Source organism: Aquarana catesbeiana, linkage group LG07 (assembly GCF_042186555.1).
Source record: "Aquarana catesbeiana isolate 2022-GZ linkage group LG07, ASM4218655v1, whole genome shotgun sequence".
NCBI lineage: Eukaryota > Metazoa > Chordata > Amphibia > Anura > Ranidae > Aquarana > Aquarana catesbeiana.
This window is the reverse complement of record NC_133330.1, coordinates 171,942,130-171,962,721: the sequence shown is the minus strand read 5'-3', so window position 1 is coordinate 171,962,721 and position 20,592 is coordinate 171,942,130. Positions and strand designations below refer to the sequence as shown.

Below are 20,592 nucleotides of genomic sequence, written 5' to 3'. Positions count from 1 at the left end.
AACCCAAGTCATCACTTTCTTCTCTTCCCTGCAGCCTTTCCTCCACGCTGCCCTGCAGCCTTCCCTGCAGCCTTCCCTGTAGCCTTCTTTCGAGGCTGTGGCTCTGGTGTTTCAGTTGTGGCAGGAGGAGGAGGAGGGGGGGCTGCCTCATGTAGTTGGGTGTTTCGTGTTAGCGTGCCCTGCAGCCCCTTCTGGATTGATTCCCCAAATAGTCGCTCACAAATGAGGCGCTGCTCCCAATCCATTTGAAGAAGCCTGCTGGCTAAGTAGCAGCCATAGGACTCTTCCGCTTCGGGGGGGCTCTTTAAAAAACGGGTGGCCTCTTGCATGAGACGCAGGGATGCCCCCTGTGTGACCGTCCCCTTCCTGGCCCTTTTTTTGGGAAGGTGGAGGGGAGGCACTTGGGATTCGGTCAGGCTCCTACTGGGCCCAGCCACCTCACTTGGCCCAGCCACCTCACTTGGCCCAGCCACATCACTGGGAGCAGCCACCTCCTGCCTGACACTGGGCCCAGCCTCCTCCAGGATGATGGTGAATCCGGCCTCCTCCAGGCTGTCCATGGGCCCGGTCTCCTCCTGCCTGCCACTTTCCCCACATTCCTCCTGGATGGACTCATCCTGTGTATAAAAAAAGGACAATAGTTTTAGTATATTTTTTTGGGTTCATCAATGACACACAGTTTGCTTCTCATGACTAGCAAATTCAATGTGAATACATCTCTTTAATAAAAGAGTCTAATCAGACACCCTAATTATTTCAAGCAGGTGCCAAACATATTTAGCCACTACTGTCAATTTATATGTATACACAATTTTGAGGGCAAAATTATTTTAGACAATTATAACATCCAGTTAACATCATTAATATTAGTACAGTAAATATTTGTTAAAATAATTTACCTGACTCCAGATGGTCATATCCGGTTCATCCAGGATGGAAGACCCAGCTTGCTCCTCATCAGCCTCTGCTGGGGTGGAGGGAAGGGTGGAGGGAAGGGTGGAGGGAAGGGTTGAAAGTGATGCCCTGGCTTCAGTCTGGTCATCAAGAAAACGGAGTTGATTGTAGTACCACAGCCTGGGTACATAAACATCATCTGCTGATGCTCCTGATCTCATTGATTCCTGGATCTTCTTATGTTCCCTCTTATACATGTTCCTCAAGACCCCAATTTTCTTGAGCAATGTCTCCATTGTTGCTTCCGGGATGGTCGCCTGGACAAAGGACAGAAGTCTCTCCAGCGTTGACTTCCTCACATGCTTTGCATAATACTGTGGGTGTTTCACCTCCCACAAATTCCTCATCTCTCTATATTTAGAAATAAAAGCAGTAAGGAACTCTGGATCCTTAAATAGGGGATTCATAATGTCTGTATAAAAGATAAAGTCACAAGACAAAAAACACTTTTATTGGGTTTCTGCTAAACCCTCATCATCTTATCCCTATGTAGGCCTCATCAATCTGTCAAGCCATATAGGCCGCTTGCTACAAAGTCTTGACCAAAAGTATAGATTTTAAATTACCTTCGTTTAGTAGCGTCCCGGTCCACTATCACCTACGCACAGAACGTACGTACGACACAATACGTAACAGCGCTTTATACACTGCACATGCGTAATACTACGCCTATTTGGCCCGCCCCTGACGTTCTTTTTGTTTACGCATATAACCCGCCCTTGACTCTACGCACAGAACGTACGTACGACACGTGCACAAGGCCCCTCTTTATACACTACGCATGTGTGAAACTCCGCCTGCGTCGCCCGCCCCTGACGTTCGATTTTAACTCATGTTCTCCGCCCTTTAATTCTACGCACAGAACGTACGTACGACACGTGCGCAAGGCCCCTCTTTATACACTACGCATGTGTGAAACTCCGCCTGCGTCGCCCGCCCCTGACGTTCGATTTTAACTCATGTTCTCCGCCCCTTAATTCTACGCACAGAACGTACGTACGACACGTGCGCAAGGCCCCTCTTTATACACTACGCATGTGTGAAACTCCGCCTGCGTCGCCCGCCCCTGACGTTCGATTTTAACTCATGTTCTCCGCCCCTTAATTCTATGCACAGAACGTACGTACGACACGTGCGCAAGGCCCCTCTTTATACACTACGCATGTGTGAAACTCCGCCTGCGTCGCCCGCCCCTGACGTTCGATTTTAACTCATGTCACATGAGACACATGACATGTTTACTACCTCAGGTAGCGAAAAAAGCCCGGAGGCCGGAACGTCAAGATCTGTGAGGCCTAGATTTAAGGCCTCCAATATGTCCTTTGAAGAGATGGTGGAGATGGTGGCCATTCTTCAAAAAAAGGACTATGATGGGAAGTATGGGCCATACGCCCAGCCAAATTTGCGCAAGGCCAAAATAAAGGCGAAGGTGGTGGACACTTTACAGGCTTATTTTGGGGTACAGCGCTCCAAGGATCAAATTAGAAAAAGATGGTCTGACCTGAAACTCAGGGAGCCGGATCAGTTCAGACGGATCCGTAAAGTGCTGCAAAAAAGTAAGTACCTGTGTTTTCATTTTGTGTTGATTACCTCGTATACCGCTCCATGTGCTTTTCATTCCTATACGATTGTTTGCATCGTTTGAAACGATCTTTTAATAAACACACACACACACACACACACACACACACACACACATACATATATATATATATATACATATATACATACATACATACATACGTATGTATGTATATAGATATATAGGTAGATATATAGATAGATATAGAATTTTTTTCTTTTTTTTAATTAAATTAATATCTATTTTTAGATTTAGATTTTGTTTGAGATTGAAGATTTATATTTAGTTATAGATATATAGAGAGAGAGAGATCCAAAGATTTTTTTATATATTTTGATATTGATATCTAGATATCGAGATATCTATCCATCTTGATATGTCTTTAGAAATTAAAATCTTGAAGTCTACTAGGAACTCTACACAAACAGACAATTTGTACACCACTTCACTACAAATGTTTGAAGATTAGTATGTACTAAAATATCTGTGTGCTAAGTATATTAATTTTTTGCTTCACATAGGGGAAAAATCACTCAGCCAACAAGAGGAACCCAGTCCCCCCCCCAGCAAAAGAACATACTTGGGAAATCAGCCCAAGCCCCACTGAGGATGTGGAGGAAGGAGAGGTGGGCGACATGGGCACCCCACCAGGTGAGTGTCTGACACACCAGCTTACGGTAATCTATGCATGGCTGCCTTTTATTTTATGTAATTTTTCTACTCTATTTTAGGTGATCTGGTTGTGCTTGAGTCAAGCAACAGCGCCACCCCCGAGGATGTTCATGAAGTATGCGACATGGGCACCCCACCAGGTCAGTGTCTGAGACACCAGCTTTATGGTAAGGTAAACTATGTGTGCATATTTCTAAACATATTTTTTTTTTCATTCCACTTTAGGTCCAAGTGACTATTTCACCACAGACAGTGCCCAACGGCTAATTGCTCAAATAATGGCCTGGAATGGGCAGATCGATCAAATGCGGAATCGGCTGGATCGTATGCAGCAGGAAATGAAGGACATGATTGATGTTTTGGGTCGAATCTAAATGCCCTTTTTTAAACCCCAAAACATCGATCATGTCCTTCATTTCCTGGTTTGCTGACCCCATTCTGGGCCTTCTCTTTATTATTTTCAGTTAAATTATATGCCTGTTTAACAACATTTAAAAAAGGAGGCCTATTTTTCAAAAAAAACAAAAAAATAAATAAAAAAAAGGATTTGAAAAAAGACAAAAAAAAAAAAAAGGATTTTAAAAAACACCAAAAAAAAAAAAAAGATTTGAAAAAGGACAAAAAAAAAAAAAAAAAGGATTTTAAAAAACACCAAAAAAAAAAAAAAAAAAAGGCCTGTTTGCTAAAATCAAAATGCCCAACAAATTTTATTTTTGATTATCTAAAAATATTTAACTCTAATTATATTATTCTAAATTTATTTAATATATCTTTATATTTTTGGCTAGGAACATTTTATACTAAATGCATAACTGAATGGATACCAAAGATTAAAAACATCTGCTTAGAATTAAATAAATGTGTGGTTTGTTATTTCAATGCTCAGTATCAGTGTTTATAAATTTCAAAAAAGTGGTTTACAGTGGCAATGGAGCTTATTTAGAAACTTACAAGGAAAATACAGTTGGCACTACAACTGCTCGACCATAACCTAGGAGAAAGCCCAAAAGAAAGGCAAGCAATAAATATAATTCAAGATTTCATCAAGATTGTTTTTATTTTAAATATTTAGATATCCTGGCCCATTGCAATGGCCCCCCTACCCATAAAATAATTAACATATTGCTGTCTAACTTGACGGGCACTTTGGGGGGCCAAGCCAGTATGGACAGTATCCAGGCCCGTAAGATTCTCAACGATAAGTCCGGCCTCAGGCCCAACTGGCACCATATAATTTTGAGAATGTTTGTGCAAAAAGTTGTGCAGGATGCAGCACGATAAAATGATAAAATTAAGTTTGTATTCCGCCAAATTAATGGAGGTTTGAAACAGGCGGAACCGGCTGGCCAGAATCCCAAACGCATTCTCAACCACTCTTCTAGCTCTGGCCAGCCGGAAATTAAAAACCCTCCTCTCCAGGGTGAGGGTTCTTTGGGGGAATGGCCTCATGAGGTGCTTGCTCAGAGCGAAGGCTTCATCGGCAATGAAGACAAAGGGGAGTCCTTCCACGTTATCCGCATCAGGTGGCAATCCCAGGCCACCACTCTGGAGACGCTGGCAGAACTCCGTCTGGGCAAATACTCCTCCATCCGACATCCGGCCATTCTTCCCCACGTCCACATATAGAAATTCATAGTGTGCCGACACCACCGCCATTAAAACTATACTGTGGAACCCCTTATAATTAAAATAGTATGACCCCGAATGGGGTGGTGGCACAATGTGGACATGTTTCCCATCTATAGCCCCTCCACAATTGGGAAAGTCCCAACGGGTGGCAAAATGGGATGCCACAGTCTGCCATTCCTGTGGCGTTGAAGGAAACTGGGGAATCAAACAAGAAAACAAAAATCAGTAATTTTGAATCGAACATGGCAAGAAAATTATACAATTAAAAACATTATTCCACAGCATCAGTATAACATTAAATAATGTATATCTTCTGGAAGAAATAATATTGAAAGGCACACTTATCAGATTGCTCACCCCCTCTGATGGAACATTGATTACATTTTAGGGGGTGGTGAAATTACCAAAAAATATTAATTTTAGGACACACAGGGATTTATGGACTAAAAAGGCTACAAGACTGCAGTTGTCCCACTCTGCAAGTGCAGTTGCTCCCCAGCTTAAAGTAAATGAGGTAAGGTAAAAAGGCTTTCATGTTGCAAGGAGTACACAACCACATGCAAGGGCAATTAATGAAAACACTTTGTGGCTTGTATATGATTTGATGATGGAAATCAGCAGAGCTTCTGCTCATTTACTAAAGCACTGGAGCAAATGCACTTGTAGAGTGCACATGCATTTTGCAAAGTGCAACATATATTTGCTTTTTAAAAATCAACACCACAGAAGATTCTAGCAAATTATTAGGGGGGGGGTTGAAATCAAGCTAATTATAAGCACACTATTTGGATAGAGTTTAGGGGAAACAAAATACAATGCAGCTGACTAAATACATTCAAACTGAGTAGACTAGGTGAATATGTGACCAGCATTGTATGCTGGAGAGGTTATTGAAGGCAAATATACATGCATGACAACAAAGAACATGAAACAAATCAAGCATGCGTGAGAAGAAAAAGGGGACATTCACACTATATTACAATGATGGTAAGTAGTGTTTGAGCTAAGAAATACATTACATTATCAAAGAATAAATAAAAGAACATGTGATGCTAATAAAAGAAAAAATTCTTACCTTAATATAGTCCTTCTGCAGGACCTGGATGATGGCAGAACAGGTCTCTGGGATAATGATCCCCAGAGCCTGGGGGGAGATGCCTGTCGAGAACTTGAGGTCCTGCAGGCTTTTCCCCGTTGCCAAGTACCGCAACGTGGTAACTAGCCTCTGCTCCGGAGTGATGGCTTGCCTCATGCAGGTATCCTGCCTGCTGATATAGGGGGTCAGCAAAGCCACCAAACGGTCAAAAACGGGGTCCGTCATCCGGAGAAAGTTCCTGAAATCCTAAGGATTATTCTCACGGATCTCACGGAGCAATGGCATGTGACAGAACTGGTCACGCTGGAGCAACCAATTCTTGGTCCATGAACTCCTCCTCGCCCTGTTCATGGACTGGTCTGAAGAATAAACTACAGCACCAAACACATACAATGCACGAGCTCGACGACGAGTACGTACAGGTAACATGGCTATAAAACGGTCGGCTGGTCAGAATGCACTTAACAGAACGCACTGAAGAACAGCAAGGCCTGTGAAGAACGACCTGAAAATCAGGAACGAGCGGACAATAAAACAAAGATTTCTCAATGCCAACTGACCAAACGCACTGAAAAGCAGATACAAACCTCACAAGCACAGACTGAACAACAGTTAAAACGAACTGAAAAATACGAGTCTCACAAGCGCGAATCGTCTCTCACCAAACTTCTACTAACACGAGATAAACACGAGATTAGCAGAAGGAGCCCAAAGGGTGTCGTACGGGCTATTGAACTTCCGTTTTATAGTCTCGCCGGACTTGATGTACGTCACCGCATACTAGGCTGTCAAACTTTTGTGTGGTCGTGTGTAGGCAAGTCCGTTCGTTAGAAAGTCTGCCGCAAGTCCGCCGAAAGTCCGCAGGAAGTCTGTCGGACCGGCTGTCAGACTTTTGTAGATGAAAAGTCCGACCGTGTGTACGCGGCATTAGAGGAGTAGAGCCATATGTAGGCTTATGTATTGGGAGCCAAGGATTGAAGATTGTCTGGAATCCCTGCAGTATGTATAAATGGGAGACCTCAAAGCCCCGCAGATGCGTCAACGGTGCCAAACCACCAGCATCCACAAGGAACAGCGAAAGAGGAAAGGGGGATGTGCGTCCCTAAATGTAAATATATGGTATGATATAAGTATCAAATTAATAAATAAAATGAGTCAAAAACAAAAATGCATGGTATAAAGTAACTGTAATCGCGGCCAATTGGGCACCTCTGTGATACTGAGGATTAACCATAAAAGTATGATAAAATCACACATATATGAGTTATTGTACCAAACGAGGAGTATGAAGGGGTGAAAATAAGCTGACTTGGATAAAAATCCTAGGCCAGTCTTATCAAAAGTTCACTCTGTGGTACAGCTAATGCAGCTTGAAAGGCACGCTCACAAAGTGGGCCAGTGATGTTGTCAAAAGTATAGATATATGTATATTAGCATAGTATATCATAGGGGTATAGGAGTGTATCAAAAACGCCAACCCTGTATGGTGGAGCCAAGTACTTACTTCAATCTTTTAGTCTGCCATGAGATACATCCTCCTCCTAGATGTGTAGTCTAGGTGTGCAGCACATCAGTGTGTCTGCACCTGGAGGTTGAAATAGCAGCTGAGTGAGAGTAACCCCGCCTACACTGGGCGGGGAATGCCATGATCACCATGCTGTGTATTGCATAGGGGGCAGGGCCGAGTTCGGCGTCACTTCAACAGCTGATAGAGTGTCAGCAAGGAGGTACTGTGCGCCGAATACTGTTCCCTTGGCGCGGCGGCGTCCAGCGCCACAGCGTGATAAGGCGCGATGACGTCAAACGTGGCAGCGCCGCCGACACGAGAGAAGAGGGCACAGTGGAGGCTGGTCTGGAGAGCAGCCATATCGCGCATGCGCGAACGGCGGATCAGACGGACCGTCAAGAGCCCTAAATAAGGCCCCACTACCAAAGGTATGGGGCCTACCCGTGTCGGGGGACATAATTCCGGTAGTAGGCAACAAATAGATTTACTGCAGGGAAATGAATCCTTGATGTTAGGAGCAATACAATAAAAAATAGGTTTTTTATTTATTTTTTTTATTGTATTGCTCCTACCATCAAGGATTCATTACCGGAATTATGTCCCCCGGCACGGGTAGGCCCCACACCTTTGGTAGTGGGGCCTTATTTAGGGCTCTTGGCGGTCCGTCTGATCCGCCATTCGCGCATGCGCGATACGGCTGCTCTTCGGACGAGCCTCCACTGTGCCCTCTTCTCTCATGTCGGCGGCGCTGCGACGCCAGACGTCATCGTGCCTTATGATGCGGTGGCGCCGGACGCCGCCGCGCCGAGGGAACAATATTCGGCGCACAGTACCTCCTTGCTGACACTCTATCAGCTGTTGGAGAAGTGACGCCGAACTCGGCCCTGCCCCCTATGCAATACACAGCATGGTGATCATGGCATTCCCCGCCCAGTGTAGGCGGGGTTACTCTCACTCAGCTGCTATTTCAACCTCCAGGTGCAGACACACTGATGTGCTGCACACCTAGACTACACATCTAGGAGGAGGATGTATCTCATGGCAGACTAAAAGATTGAAGTAAGTACTTGGCTCCACCATACAGGGTTGGCGTTTTTGATACACTCCTATACCCCTATGATATACTATGCTAATATACATATATCTATACTTTTGACAACATCACTGGCCCACTTTGTGAGCGTGCCTTTCAAGCTGCATTAGCTGTACCACAGAGTGAACTTTTGATAAGACTGGCCTAGGATTTTTATCCAAGCCAGCTTATTTTCACCCCTTTATACCTCTCGTTTGGTACTCATATATGTGTGATTTTATCATACTTTTATGGTTAATCCTCAGTATCACAGAGGTGCCCAATTGGACGCGATTACAGTTACTTTATACCATGCATTTTTGTTTTTGACTCATTTTATTTATTAATTTGATACTTATATCATACCATATATTTACATTTAGGGACGCACATCCCCCTTTCCTCTCTCGCTGTTCCTTGTGGACGCTGGTGGTTTGGCACCGTTGATGCATCTGCGGGGCTTTGAGATCTCCCATTTATACATACTGTAGGGATTCTGTGAATGAGTAAGTCCTTTTTCTATCATTTGCTCCTTTTTTCCCAAGCTCCCATCCTTCACCATTTATACCTTATGATATATGTCCATTGCATACTTGTACTAATGATTGGTATGTTTTACCTATGTACTTCCCTAGATCATACAATACATCCTCACAGGAAATCCCTGAAGAAGGAATTGTACTTTTAAATCCAAAACATTTTGGGTTCCTAATGTATCATGTATATGCATGCTTCTTTATCTCAGAACCTCCATTTACATGGTCTAGGTATTTTGTATGAACTGCTCATTGCTTTTTAAATTATTCTATTTTTGCATATTTCAAATAAAGTATGTATTTTTTACTACTTTTGGGTACCTTGTCATACCAATCATACTACCTACTACTCTCCTTGTATACCTACTTCCCCCTCACCCGTACAATCCCAGGGTTTTTCCTCTTTTTATTTCTTCAAGTATATTGTTGGGATGAGGTGAGGGGTGTATTGACCCATACCTCTATTATGATTTGGTAGTACACCACTTTAAAATAATTATTCTGCATACTTTACACCCCTGAAGAAAGAAATCTATTTCTGAAACCTGTCGGGTGATTCCTGTTTGATTAGTCCATAAGAGACTATTGTATCATCAACAGGCATTGTGGAGTACTGTCCTATTATGTATTCATGTTATTTTGGTGCCGTTACTTGTTTTTAACAATAATTTATTGTTGTTAAAATTAAGCTTGTACAATTCTTTCATACTTTATATTTCTATACATTTGTCATGTGGTCCTTATGGCCGATAAAGTCTCTTTTGGGGGTTTATTTTGTATACTAAACTTTTTGGGATGATGGCCTGTTTCTTCTTCTATTTGGCCTGTTTCTATTTGTTACAGGGACATAAATATTGTCTCCTTTTTCTAGTAGCACAATCTTTAAACTGTATTTTTTCTTCAGAACAAGCTAATCCTTCATATATTATTTAAAAAATATTCTACACTATATCTTGTTGCTAACTTTCTTACCATTTCCTCATGCACTGTTTACCCCATCAAGCCAATCGGTTTGTGCAGCTTCTCTTCAACCCCAGTCAACTGGTTAATTCTTAGTATTAAAGTATTTTTTTAGTTATGAATAGAATGCGGAACCTTTTTAAGTTTTCTGTTCATGACCCTGCTGGAGAGATTCACTCTCCTGTTCCTGATGACTAGTCACCAGGTACACAAAGCCTACATTTTTGAATTGTCATAGGAACAGGTGTGAGGCGAGGGAAGCTCTTTTAATGGGGACACTTGTTCTGGTACCAATTGTTTAATATTTCCTGTTGTATCTTTGGGGCAGGAAGTGTCTCTCTGTGGGGCACAAACAGCAAAAAACAAACAAACCTTGACAGGGGTCTTAAGTTTTCAGACTACGTCTAAAACGATAAAAAAAACAAAACATTTTGACTTGGCATCTACTTTAAGCTAAAAAGACCACGTAAGACAAGCAAAAGCTAGGGGTAGGGAAGCTAAATCTACCCACTCTGTATCAGCACACCTAGAAGAATCTTCAACAATCAAAAACCTTCTATTTATTTTTTATTTTTTGCAATAAATTATTCAACTTTTTGATGTACATAGAGTACAGGCATCTGAATATACCATTGTACATCACATATTAGAAAAATAGAAGGCTGCACCTGGCGCGTAACCTGTGGGAAGCCTTACTACATAAACCTATAGCAGCTTTTGTCCAAACACCAGCAGAGGTGGGCGGGCTTTTTTTTCCTGGCAGCCTGCCAAACAGTATCTAAGGCTTGGAGTCAACAGTTCCTCCACTTTGCCGAGGTTAGGCACCAACTCATAGGGACTATAGTGCACAAGAAGGTCACCTCCATTCTGAACAATACACATGCTCAGTTTCTGAAAGTGTGGGAACCATGGATCACACATAATGCCGATTTTCACCTGGACCGCTCTTTGCTCTTGACCTGATGTCTCCTGTGGGACCACCCCCACCCTCCCTCTTCTGCTCCCCCTCTTTCTTCTCCTTCTTCCTCTTCATTCACTGTACTTTTTGTTTTGGGCCCTTATGAGCTTTTTGTCCTTAAGCTTGTTCGGAGTTTCGGTATTGCCTACTACCTAAGGTTGTAGGCAACCCTAATCAATCACAAGGTGCAGACCCTGTGAGTTCAAACAATCTCTTGTGCAATTGTATACCTGTATTTTGGTTGTACAGGCTTCTTGGGCCATTGTATGTGACACTGCTGTCATTGGCCATCATGTGTGTTACTCTGCTATCGTTGTCATCGGCCCACTGGCCCATATTATCTTATTATTACTTTTCTATATATTACTTTTTATATTGAGATATTGCGCTGTTTGTTCTTTTTGAAATAAATATTTTGTAAAAGAAAAACAGAAGGCAAATAGGCTATTGAAGCATAAAATACTGGAAAAAAAGGTGGATTCTAAAACAAAAAAGGTTATAGTATTTTGTGTATGGCTACCACTTACCGTATTTTTAGGATCAACAGATATAAAAGCTTTTATTTTAACTCAGCATAAAGAAAAAAATAATTCAAATAAAAAGTTTCCCACTATATTTAACCACTTGCCTACCATTGCCAATTCTGACATTTTTCTCAAACATGTACAGATCGAAAAAAAAAATTTTGTTAGAAAATTACTTAGAACCCCCAAACATTATATTATTTTTTAAGAAGAGGCCCTAGAGAATATAAAGGTGGATTACATAGTTACATAGTTAGTCTGGTTGAAAAAAAGACACAAGTTCATCTAGTTCAGTGATGGCGAGCCTTGGCACCAAGATGTTTTGGAACTACATTTCCCATGATGCTCTTGCACTCTGCAGTGTAGTTGAGCATCATGTAGTTCCAAAACATCTGGGGGGCCAAGGTTCGCCATCACTGATCTAGTTCAACCAATACAAGGCAAAAAATAAACATTTTTACAATTCCATATACACAATCCTATACCCACAGTTGATCCAGAGAGAGGCAAAAAACCCCAGCAAAGCATGATCCAATCTGCTCCAACAGGGGAAACAATTCTTTCCTGATCCCCCAAAAGGCAAGTCGGTATTCCCTGAATCCACTTCACCTATAAATGTTAGTATCCAGTTATATTATGTACATTTAGCAAAGAATCCAGACCTTTCTTAAAGCAATCTACTGACCTGGACAGAACCAGCTCTTGAGGAAGTCTATTCCACATTTTCACAGCACTTACTGTGAAGAAGCCTTTTCGTATTTGGAGATTAAATCTCTTTTCCTCCTACTATTTGCCCCTTGTCCTCTGTGATGACCTTAAAGTGATTAACTCAACACCAAGTTCACTATATGGAACACTTATGTATTTATACATGTTGATCATATTCCCCCTTAATCTCCTCTTCTCAAAAGAGAATAAATTCAGTTCCTCATTCACTTCCTCATAGCTGAGCTCCTCCATGTCTTTTATCAGTTTGGTTGCCCTTCTCTGCACTTTCTCCAGTTGAACCAGTGCCCAAAACTGAACTACATATTCCAGAATGAGGTCTTATTAATGATTTGTACAGGAGCAAAATGATATCTCTTGCTCTCTAAAGTCTATACCTCTCCTAATACAAGAAAGGATTTTGCTCACTTTGGAAACTGCTGCTTGCCATTTCATGCTATCATTAAGCTTATAGTCTACTGGAACACCCAGATCCTTCTCCACCATTGATTCCCCCAGTTGTATTCCCCTAGTATGTATGATGCATGCATATTTTTAGCCCCCAAGTGCATACCTTTACATTTATCAACATTAAACCTCATTTGCCACATAGTTGCCCAATGTAACAGTGCATTGAGGTCAGCTTGTAATATGGATACTTCCTGTAAGCATGTTATTCCACTGCATAGCTTGGTGTCATCTGCAAAGATAGAAATTGTACTTTTAATCCCAGACCCAATATAATTTATAAAGATATTAAAAAGTAAGGGTCCCAACACTGATCCTTCGGGTACACCACTATTCGGAGTGTGAATCATTGACCACTACTCTCTGAATTTGGTCTTTTAGCCACTTTTCTTTCCATTTACAAACTGATTTTTCCAGACCTGTAGACTTTACCTTGTGTGTGGGGAACTTCTGTTTTTTTGTCTTTCATGAATGCATGCTGAATAAAAGAAAAAAACTGTGCTTGGAATAAATAAAAGGAAGAGCTGCGGTTACAAGTGAGGCACACCAATACAAAAATTGTATTGTATTGTATTGCTGACGTCACCACGTTTGCCTTGTTGAGGACGGGAGTTTGCCTGAGTGCCGACCGGCATCGTTTTTATCTTTCTTTTAAGTGTAAGTGTTATTCTAACCTAATAAATCAAGGATTATACAGTATCACACTATTGGTTGCTTTTTTATAATACATGAGCTCGGGTCCAGTTGGTCAGGACGTATCCACGTCGTTCCTGTCAGGAGTTCGTTTGGTGCTTTATTACATCTGCCCACCTTGTTTGGATATCTGGTAAGCAGGATTTCCCTAAGGTTCGCTACAGTTTCATACCCTGTGTCTCTACATATGGTGATAAGGTTTTAGCTAAATGGAGTCTGTTCACATCGGTTTGCCATTTGGTAAGCAGTTTGTACTTGTGGCTTGCTGCACCTAGAAGGATCCTTTTTCATGCCTCTTATCTGGGTGATTGTTACATGCTCACTTTCCACCTATATCTGGTAAGCAGATTCTAGGTATCGTTCACATTCTATCTTTTTCAATATACTCACTAAGAAAATCTTTTTGCATGATTGCATGACACTCACATAACAATCCTAGTTGTTGTTACGGACACTGGATGTTTTATGACTATTCATGATTTTGGTTCTATGGTGAGTGTTGCACTTATTATTTGTTTTGGAGTGCTTTACGTCATCAGTATTACGCTATGTTTTTGCCATATATTTTCAGATAAATCTCTGTGAATTGGATATACGGGACGAGTGCATCTTATCCTGTCTCACCTGGATCGTTCTTCTAAAGGCCCAGGCTGGGTTTAAGCCACTCGCCCTTTTTGGCTTACTTCTGGTAAGCATATTACCATATAGATGTTTCCAATTAAAAGTCATCTATCCACTTATTAATTATGGATGAATTTCACGCCATTCACCTATGACTGTTTCACCTTTTCTTTGTTTTGGACTTTATCATATGGGACTACACAATTTTTATATGGGACTATATTTTCATTTTTGTTTATAACACTTTATAGCGCTTTTTTTGTTTTAATGAATGCATGCTGTCTGTTGCTTAAAATGTTACTAGTTTAGGGTTACACGGGAGGTCTGGTGCTAGAATTATTGCTCTCACTCTGAAATTTGCGGCAATACCTCACATGGGTGGTGTGATCGCCGTTTACATATGTGCAGGGAACCTACGTGCGTGTTCGCCTTTGCTTTGGGGAACAGGGGCGCTTTGCATTTTTTTTTGTTTTATTATTATTTATTTTATTTAAATTCATTTTTTAACATTGTTCCTTTCATTTTTTTTTTGTTTGAATCAACTTTATTGTTTACAGAAGGGATAAACAACATTCTTTGTGATAGCATGGGCCATGACATCTCTTTTTGGCGAGATCTGGGGAATTTAGACCTCATATCTCTCTTCTTTTCTCCAAAGCAACTGATCAACCCCAGACTGGTTTGATCTGATGCAAGCCGGTAATGGCTTGTTTACAACAAACCGGAAGCAATGAGGATTTTGTTTCTGATCTCACAGAGGGGAAGGAACAATGTCAGTTCCTCTCTCTCTGATCAGTGCACCGAATGCCAGTGGTCGGATCGGTCCTGGCAGGGACCCCCTTCCCCGCCTGTAGAAGTGATCAAGCAGCTATATAGCAAAAAAAAAAAAATCACCAGCTGAAAATGTTGATACTGGGATGTTGCCTGCAGCTACAGACATATTACATCCTATGGGCGGAAAGTGATTAAATTACTGCACTACTTACAAAGATAGACACTGCACTCCCTATGTGTCTGATAATTTATCTTAATAGTTTTTAAGAGATTTAATTTTACAGATCCAGCTTCCTCTAGTTGTTAATCTACAAATCTCTTTATTTAATATTATAACAAAAAAAATGGCAGATCAAGTTTCAAAAATATGAAAATCATATCAAAAAGTACTTTAAAGGATATCTTTTTTTTTTATCCAAGAAAAAAACCTTATTGGTTACATACTGCTTAAAAGAACATAGATAACCGCATACATTGTTCATTATACAAAGATAAAACAGATTCATGTTAATAGTTACTGTATTATGTATACATCAGAAAGCAAGCAGCACGGATACCATGCAACATACATAAAGAAAATACATGCCCATGTCAGAACTATGCCCATAATAAGGTCAAACCATATAATCAACCCACATTTAGGCCATGGTCAGATCTGCTGGGGCAAGCCCAGGCACACCCAATCATGGATCCCAAAACCTCTCATATTTGTGGAAGCACCCCCTATGCTGGTAAATAATCTTTTCCATTCTAATGGTGTTTCCCACCGCAGCCACCCACTCCATAACCATAGGAGGGTTCTCTGATTTCCAACGCATCATGATCAGTTTCCAAGCTAGAAATAAAGTCCTAGTAATAGCCTCTCTAGTATGATTTTCCCACTCAAACTTGTCTAATAGACTAAGCAAGCAAGGTTTAGGATCTAAAGGTAGCAACACTTGAAATACTCTGTTCAGGTGGTCCACCACCCCCTTCTAATATAGGTGCAGTTTGGGACACCTCCTAGTGCACATTGGCGTAGGCAGCAGTGCCATAGTGTGTAGTCTGTGAGGGATATAGTACAACCTCAAAAGAATATAGAGCTGCATCAATTTCTGGGTCTTTAAAGGACATCTTAATTGAAGAAAAAAAATTATTCGGTCTCTAAAATAAGATTTGACCACGACCTGGTCTACACCGCCCCCTTTAGGTCCCATCTTTAGGTTGTGCATTACACATATTCTTCACCACTTAAAAGAAATTGTAAAGCCTTGTTTTTTTTCTATAAACATTAACAAACATGTTATACTTACTTGCTCTGTTGTAGTGGTTTTGCACAGAGCAGCCCCAATCCTCTTCTTCTCGGGTCCCTCTTCTGTGCTCCTGGCCCCTCCCTCCTGTTGAGTGCCCCCACAGCAAGCATCTCCATTCAGACACAGAGCCCTGACCCGGCCCTGCCCACCTCTCTCCCCTGATTGGCTTGCTGACTTTTATTTGACAGCAGTGGCAGCCAATGGCGCTGCTGCTGTTTCTCAGCCTATCAGGAGGGTGAATCTCGGATGGCTGAGACACTTGTGGACATCGCTGGACAGAGAGGGACCTCAGGTAAATGTTAGGGGGGCTGAGGGAGGCTGTTACAAACAGAAGACTTTTCATCTCAATGCATAGAATATAAAAAACCTTCTGCCTTTACAACCCCTTTAAGCTTCTTCCTGATCTGTATTGTCCCTTCTCCAATTTTTCTTTCTTCCTATCACCTTCCCCCACTCTTTTGTTAATAGGTTTTGTGTAGTACAGCAACGTTCCTGCTTGTTCTATACTACTAGATATGTGAATATGTTTTTTATCTTCCACGAACTGTATTTTGTTCTTGGATATGACAACTTTACAAACCAAATGAATAAAATGAATTGAACCATAAAATATTTTCCTGTTGTTGTAAGCCACTTGCAGAAATTAACTTTACATAGCAACAGAAGCTGGATGATCTGCAATGGTTGCATAAGCAAATAAATGTCAGAAAGCCTGTGCATGGTTTTTACATGCATCAAGGGCAGCACATTTACTAAAAAACTACATATGACTTTAGTTTCTTTACACAAAGTATGACAACTAGCAATCCAATGAGAAATAGAAATGTGTATGACTGCTTTTAGCAAGGCAAAAAAACTATTCAAGCAATAGAAATTTGCTGATTGCTTACATGGCATTTTCCCCGTAAGTATGTTGATGTTCATATTGCTGTATGTGATTCCCATTTATAGTTTCCTACTGTTTCATTACACAGCATTTTTGAAATTCACTTTGGTAAATAATGACTGTACACAAATGTACAAAAATATATTTTTATTATATGAACATAGTAAACAACATGTATATTAAAATCCACATTAATGAGTCAAATACTATTTCAAGTAATGCATCTGTTTATAACCAACTTATAACTACAAGGAGTCTGAAAGATGAAAAATATAATTTCAATGCAATAATGAATCCAAGAGATGAAAAGCGATGTAGACTGGATCTTGGCTCTGCATGTTACGCGCCCTGGGCTTCTTCAGGAGAATCAGAATGACTAACAAATGTGGGAAAAGAAAAAAATATAAATAAAATACAATACAATATAGACATGTATAAAATACACAATACAATACAGATCATAATGAGGCATTCCATTTCACATATCCCAAAGGTGATCAACCCAAAGGGCATCCATGGGGCAGGACGAGCAAACCAGGTAACTATGGGGGCGTACATAGCATGATACCTTATATAGCCCTGGGGTATGCCGAAAGGACATGGACAAAATGTCCATAAAGTCTATAAGGTATATACTGCATTTTGGAGGAAGGGAAAAGGGGGGGGGAAGGGACCAATCGCATCTTGTACAATTAACTAAATTGTAAGAAAGTCATATGTAAAGAGACTAGAATATATACTAAGCCAATTTAATAAAAGATAATACTTACTATATAATATGGGGTATATGAAATATAAGTTCACAATTAAAAAAAATAAATCAGAATATACAAGATGCAGGGCAGCTGCTGGGGGGTCAGGTAGTCCCATCAAAAATTATACTTTAGATGTGGCAGATAAGAGCAAATGAATCAGAGGAAAGAAAAATTGTACATGTCCCACAATAATTGAGGACAGGATCAGATATATCCAAAGATACAATATCATAAACACACCAACTTCACTGAAGGCTAGCATTTAAATATGGGGGGGGGGTTGTTTTAAAAAAGGTCAAAGGCCAGTGATGAATAAAGCATATGGCAAATAGGAAAGGACACTAACAGGGTCCTCACTATAAAGTAATTATCGCCACTGATTCATAAGAGGCCAATGGCAGTAACCTCCCCACAAAATCCAGAAAGCCAGGTAAAATACTAGGTGATCGGTAAAAGAAAAAGTGTAAAGAGAAAGTAATTATCATGAGAAGTAATAATAAGGAGCAAAGAGGTGAAGGCAGACATTAACATGCTGCAGAGTGGAAATACCTCCTTACAGGGAACCCCTCAGTAACTTCAGCCGCCGGTGCAATGGCACACAGAATGCGTGTAGTTAGATAGAACACTGAAAAAGCGTGCAAAAGTATGCAAGCCCTGCCCATAATCAACCAATCGGTTATTCCTTGAGGTGACATCATCCGGACCAGCTGCAATCGTCACTGCGCATGCACCCGACACAATCCCGCGCCTGCGCAGAGGCCAGGTGTTGTGACACAGCGTAGGACGTCGGTGGTGGGCTGGCAGTGACGTAAAAGGATCAGAAGGAAGAAGACAATGCCCTCCAACTGATCCTAAGCGCGTCACACACTGCAAACTTAAAAGTATGCAGGATGTGGCGCTGGGCAGTCTATATCGCTTTACTGTAATATAGCCGCACTCTTGGATTCATTACTACAATGAAATTATATTTTTCATCTTTCAGACTTCATGTAGTTATAAGTTGGTTATATACAGATGCATTACTTTAAATAGTATTTGACTCATTAATGTAGATGTATATATGTAAGTTGTTTACTATGTTCATATAATAAAAATATATTTTTGTACATTTTGTCTGATCATGCCGAAAACGTCCAAGCCTTTTTTACAATTTTTCTTGAAATTCACTTTGTTACCTGCTTTTGAAGTATTGGAAATTTCACTTGGCCTGCAGGGTGCAGCAAATGCTTTAAGATTTACGTCTACCAGTTCACAGAGGAAGCTATAAAGAGATGGAACTCACGTGCCCCTACTTGTACAAAAGCATTCTAGTACAGCATTCTACAAAAATCAGTGGAGTAAACAACTACCCCTACATTTAAGTTCTAACATTTACTCATGTGCTAATGAAGAACATCAAAACGTTTTTAACGTTCCCCAGCTGTGCACAGCAACTAATCAGCTTCTATTTTTCATTTTCAAAGTTTACCTGAACAAGCTGAAGTTAGAAGCTGATTGTGACATGCAGGGATGCTCCAGATTCTGTCTGCTCCAGTTTTAGTAAATCTTCTCTCCACACACGGCGAGCCTGGGAATGCCAGGGGAATACCCACTGAGTATGGATTTTCTTAGAGGCCTCAACTGGTTCATCCTGACCATGGATAAAGCCATATGAGCTGGAAACTAAACATAGTGATACAGCATATAATTTTTCTGATCTTCACAGGTTATACTGTCTGTGATGCCTTATACCTGTGGCCCTTTTTGAGGTGGACCTCCGTAGGGGTATTCTTGGCTTTAGGGGCAATCAATTCTCCATTTCACCTGTCCGGCTCACCCTGTGGCAATTAATCTTATGCAGGTATTTTAAGATTAAGTGCATGGCCAAACGATATGCGAAATGAGCCATTATATGAATATAGATCTCCTTACTATTATCCCTGAAGAAAGGAGTTTAAAGCCAGAAACGCGTCGGGTACATTGGAGATTATCAAGTATCTGTATATGTATCATAACAACTCATTTTGATATTTATGCAATAGTCTTTACACAGACAATGATTGTATTATTATGTTCTATTGTCTTTTGTAATAAAATTTAAAATGTGTACTTTTTAACGAATTGGTGTTCATGTCTCCCAAGGGGGACAGTTCTTTGTTCATGTGTTTTATTAATGCAACTGGTCATTCATAGGCTGGCAACTTGCCCCAAGATATGAAAAAATGGACGTTTGTGATTCCACAGACCATGTGTTTTACCACAACAAACAGGTCTGGATGGGCCCTAAAATGCATTTCTTAACTCAGATATGGAGATTAGTGCCTGTGTGAGCACCCTTGAAGCTCACAAATGAGCTTCAAGAGCCATTTATGAGCCTTTAGTAATGAAGCAGAAAGCCAAGTGACCAAGACTACAGAACAGAACAGCTGAGGACCCCATCTCCTAAACTGACATTACTAATGTTGTATTTCTTTTTCACATCAGAACAAATTTTATTCTATGTTGGCCCAGCCATTTATGCTCTTTATACATTTGTTAATCTTAATAATTATTTATATATTTAAGACGTTATCTGCCATGGCCAAGTTCCTCTTGGCAGTGCCTGTTTAGTTAATTTCTTGGATGGAGCACTAAGAGCCCTTTAAACTACAGGAAAAATGAATAGAAGGAAATAGCTCCTTTCACAAGTGCTCAGTGTATTGTTCAAAAGAAAATGTTTTGAAGCCCTCGGGAAGACCTATTGCCCTTATATTATTCCTTCTTAATCTATGCTTAGAATCAGTAGGTCAATATTCTAGGTGCTTAACTGACACAAGTACACATTTTAATAAAACGTGGCTCCTTGACATTCAAATGTGGAAATGCAATTTTCAGTATTCAGTTACTCTTTATAGAGGCATGCCTGATCTACAATTCAAATATTGTAACA

At 40.7% G+C, this 20,592-nt stretch overlaps 2 long non-coding RNA genes across 3 annotated transcripts in view; one reads left to right on the top strand and one right to left on the bottom strand.

The window, feature by feature from the left end:
• LOC141103367 (uncharacterized) overlaps nucleotides 1-7,572 on the bottom strand; it is a 60,716-nt gene extending 53,144 nt beyond the window's left edge. Inside the window, exons 1-2 of one of the 2 annotated variants that reach the window (XR_012235309.1) lie at nucleotides 7,438-7,572; nucleotides 4,247-5,032 (exon numbers count right to left, since the gene is read on the bottom strand). This is a non-coding gene — a long non-coding RNA (uncharacterized lncRNA). Of the gene's footprint in view, nucleotides 1-4,246; nucleotides 5,033-7,437 lie in introns of those variants that run through there. The other variant, XR_012235310.1, reaches the window with a different exon arrangement.
• Nucleotides 7,573-8,147: 575 nt separating this feature from the next.
• Nucleotides 8,148-19,780, top strand: LOC141103365 (uncharacterized). The gene is made up of 3 exons (XR_012235308.1): nucleotides 8,148-8,499; nucleotides 13,928-14,044; nucleotides 19,148-19,780. It is a non-coding gene; the product is annotated as an uncharacterized lncRNA (long non-coding RNA).
• Nucleotides 19,781-20,592: the final 812 nt, after the last annotated feature.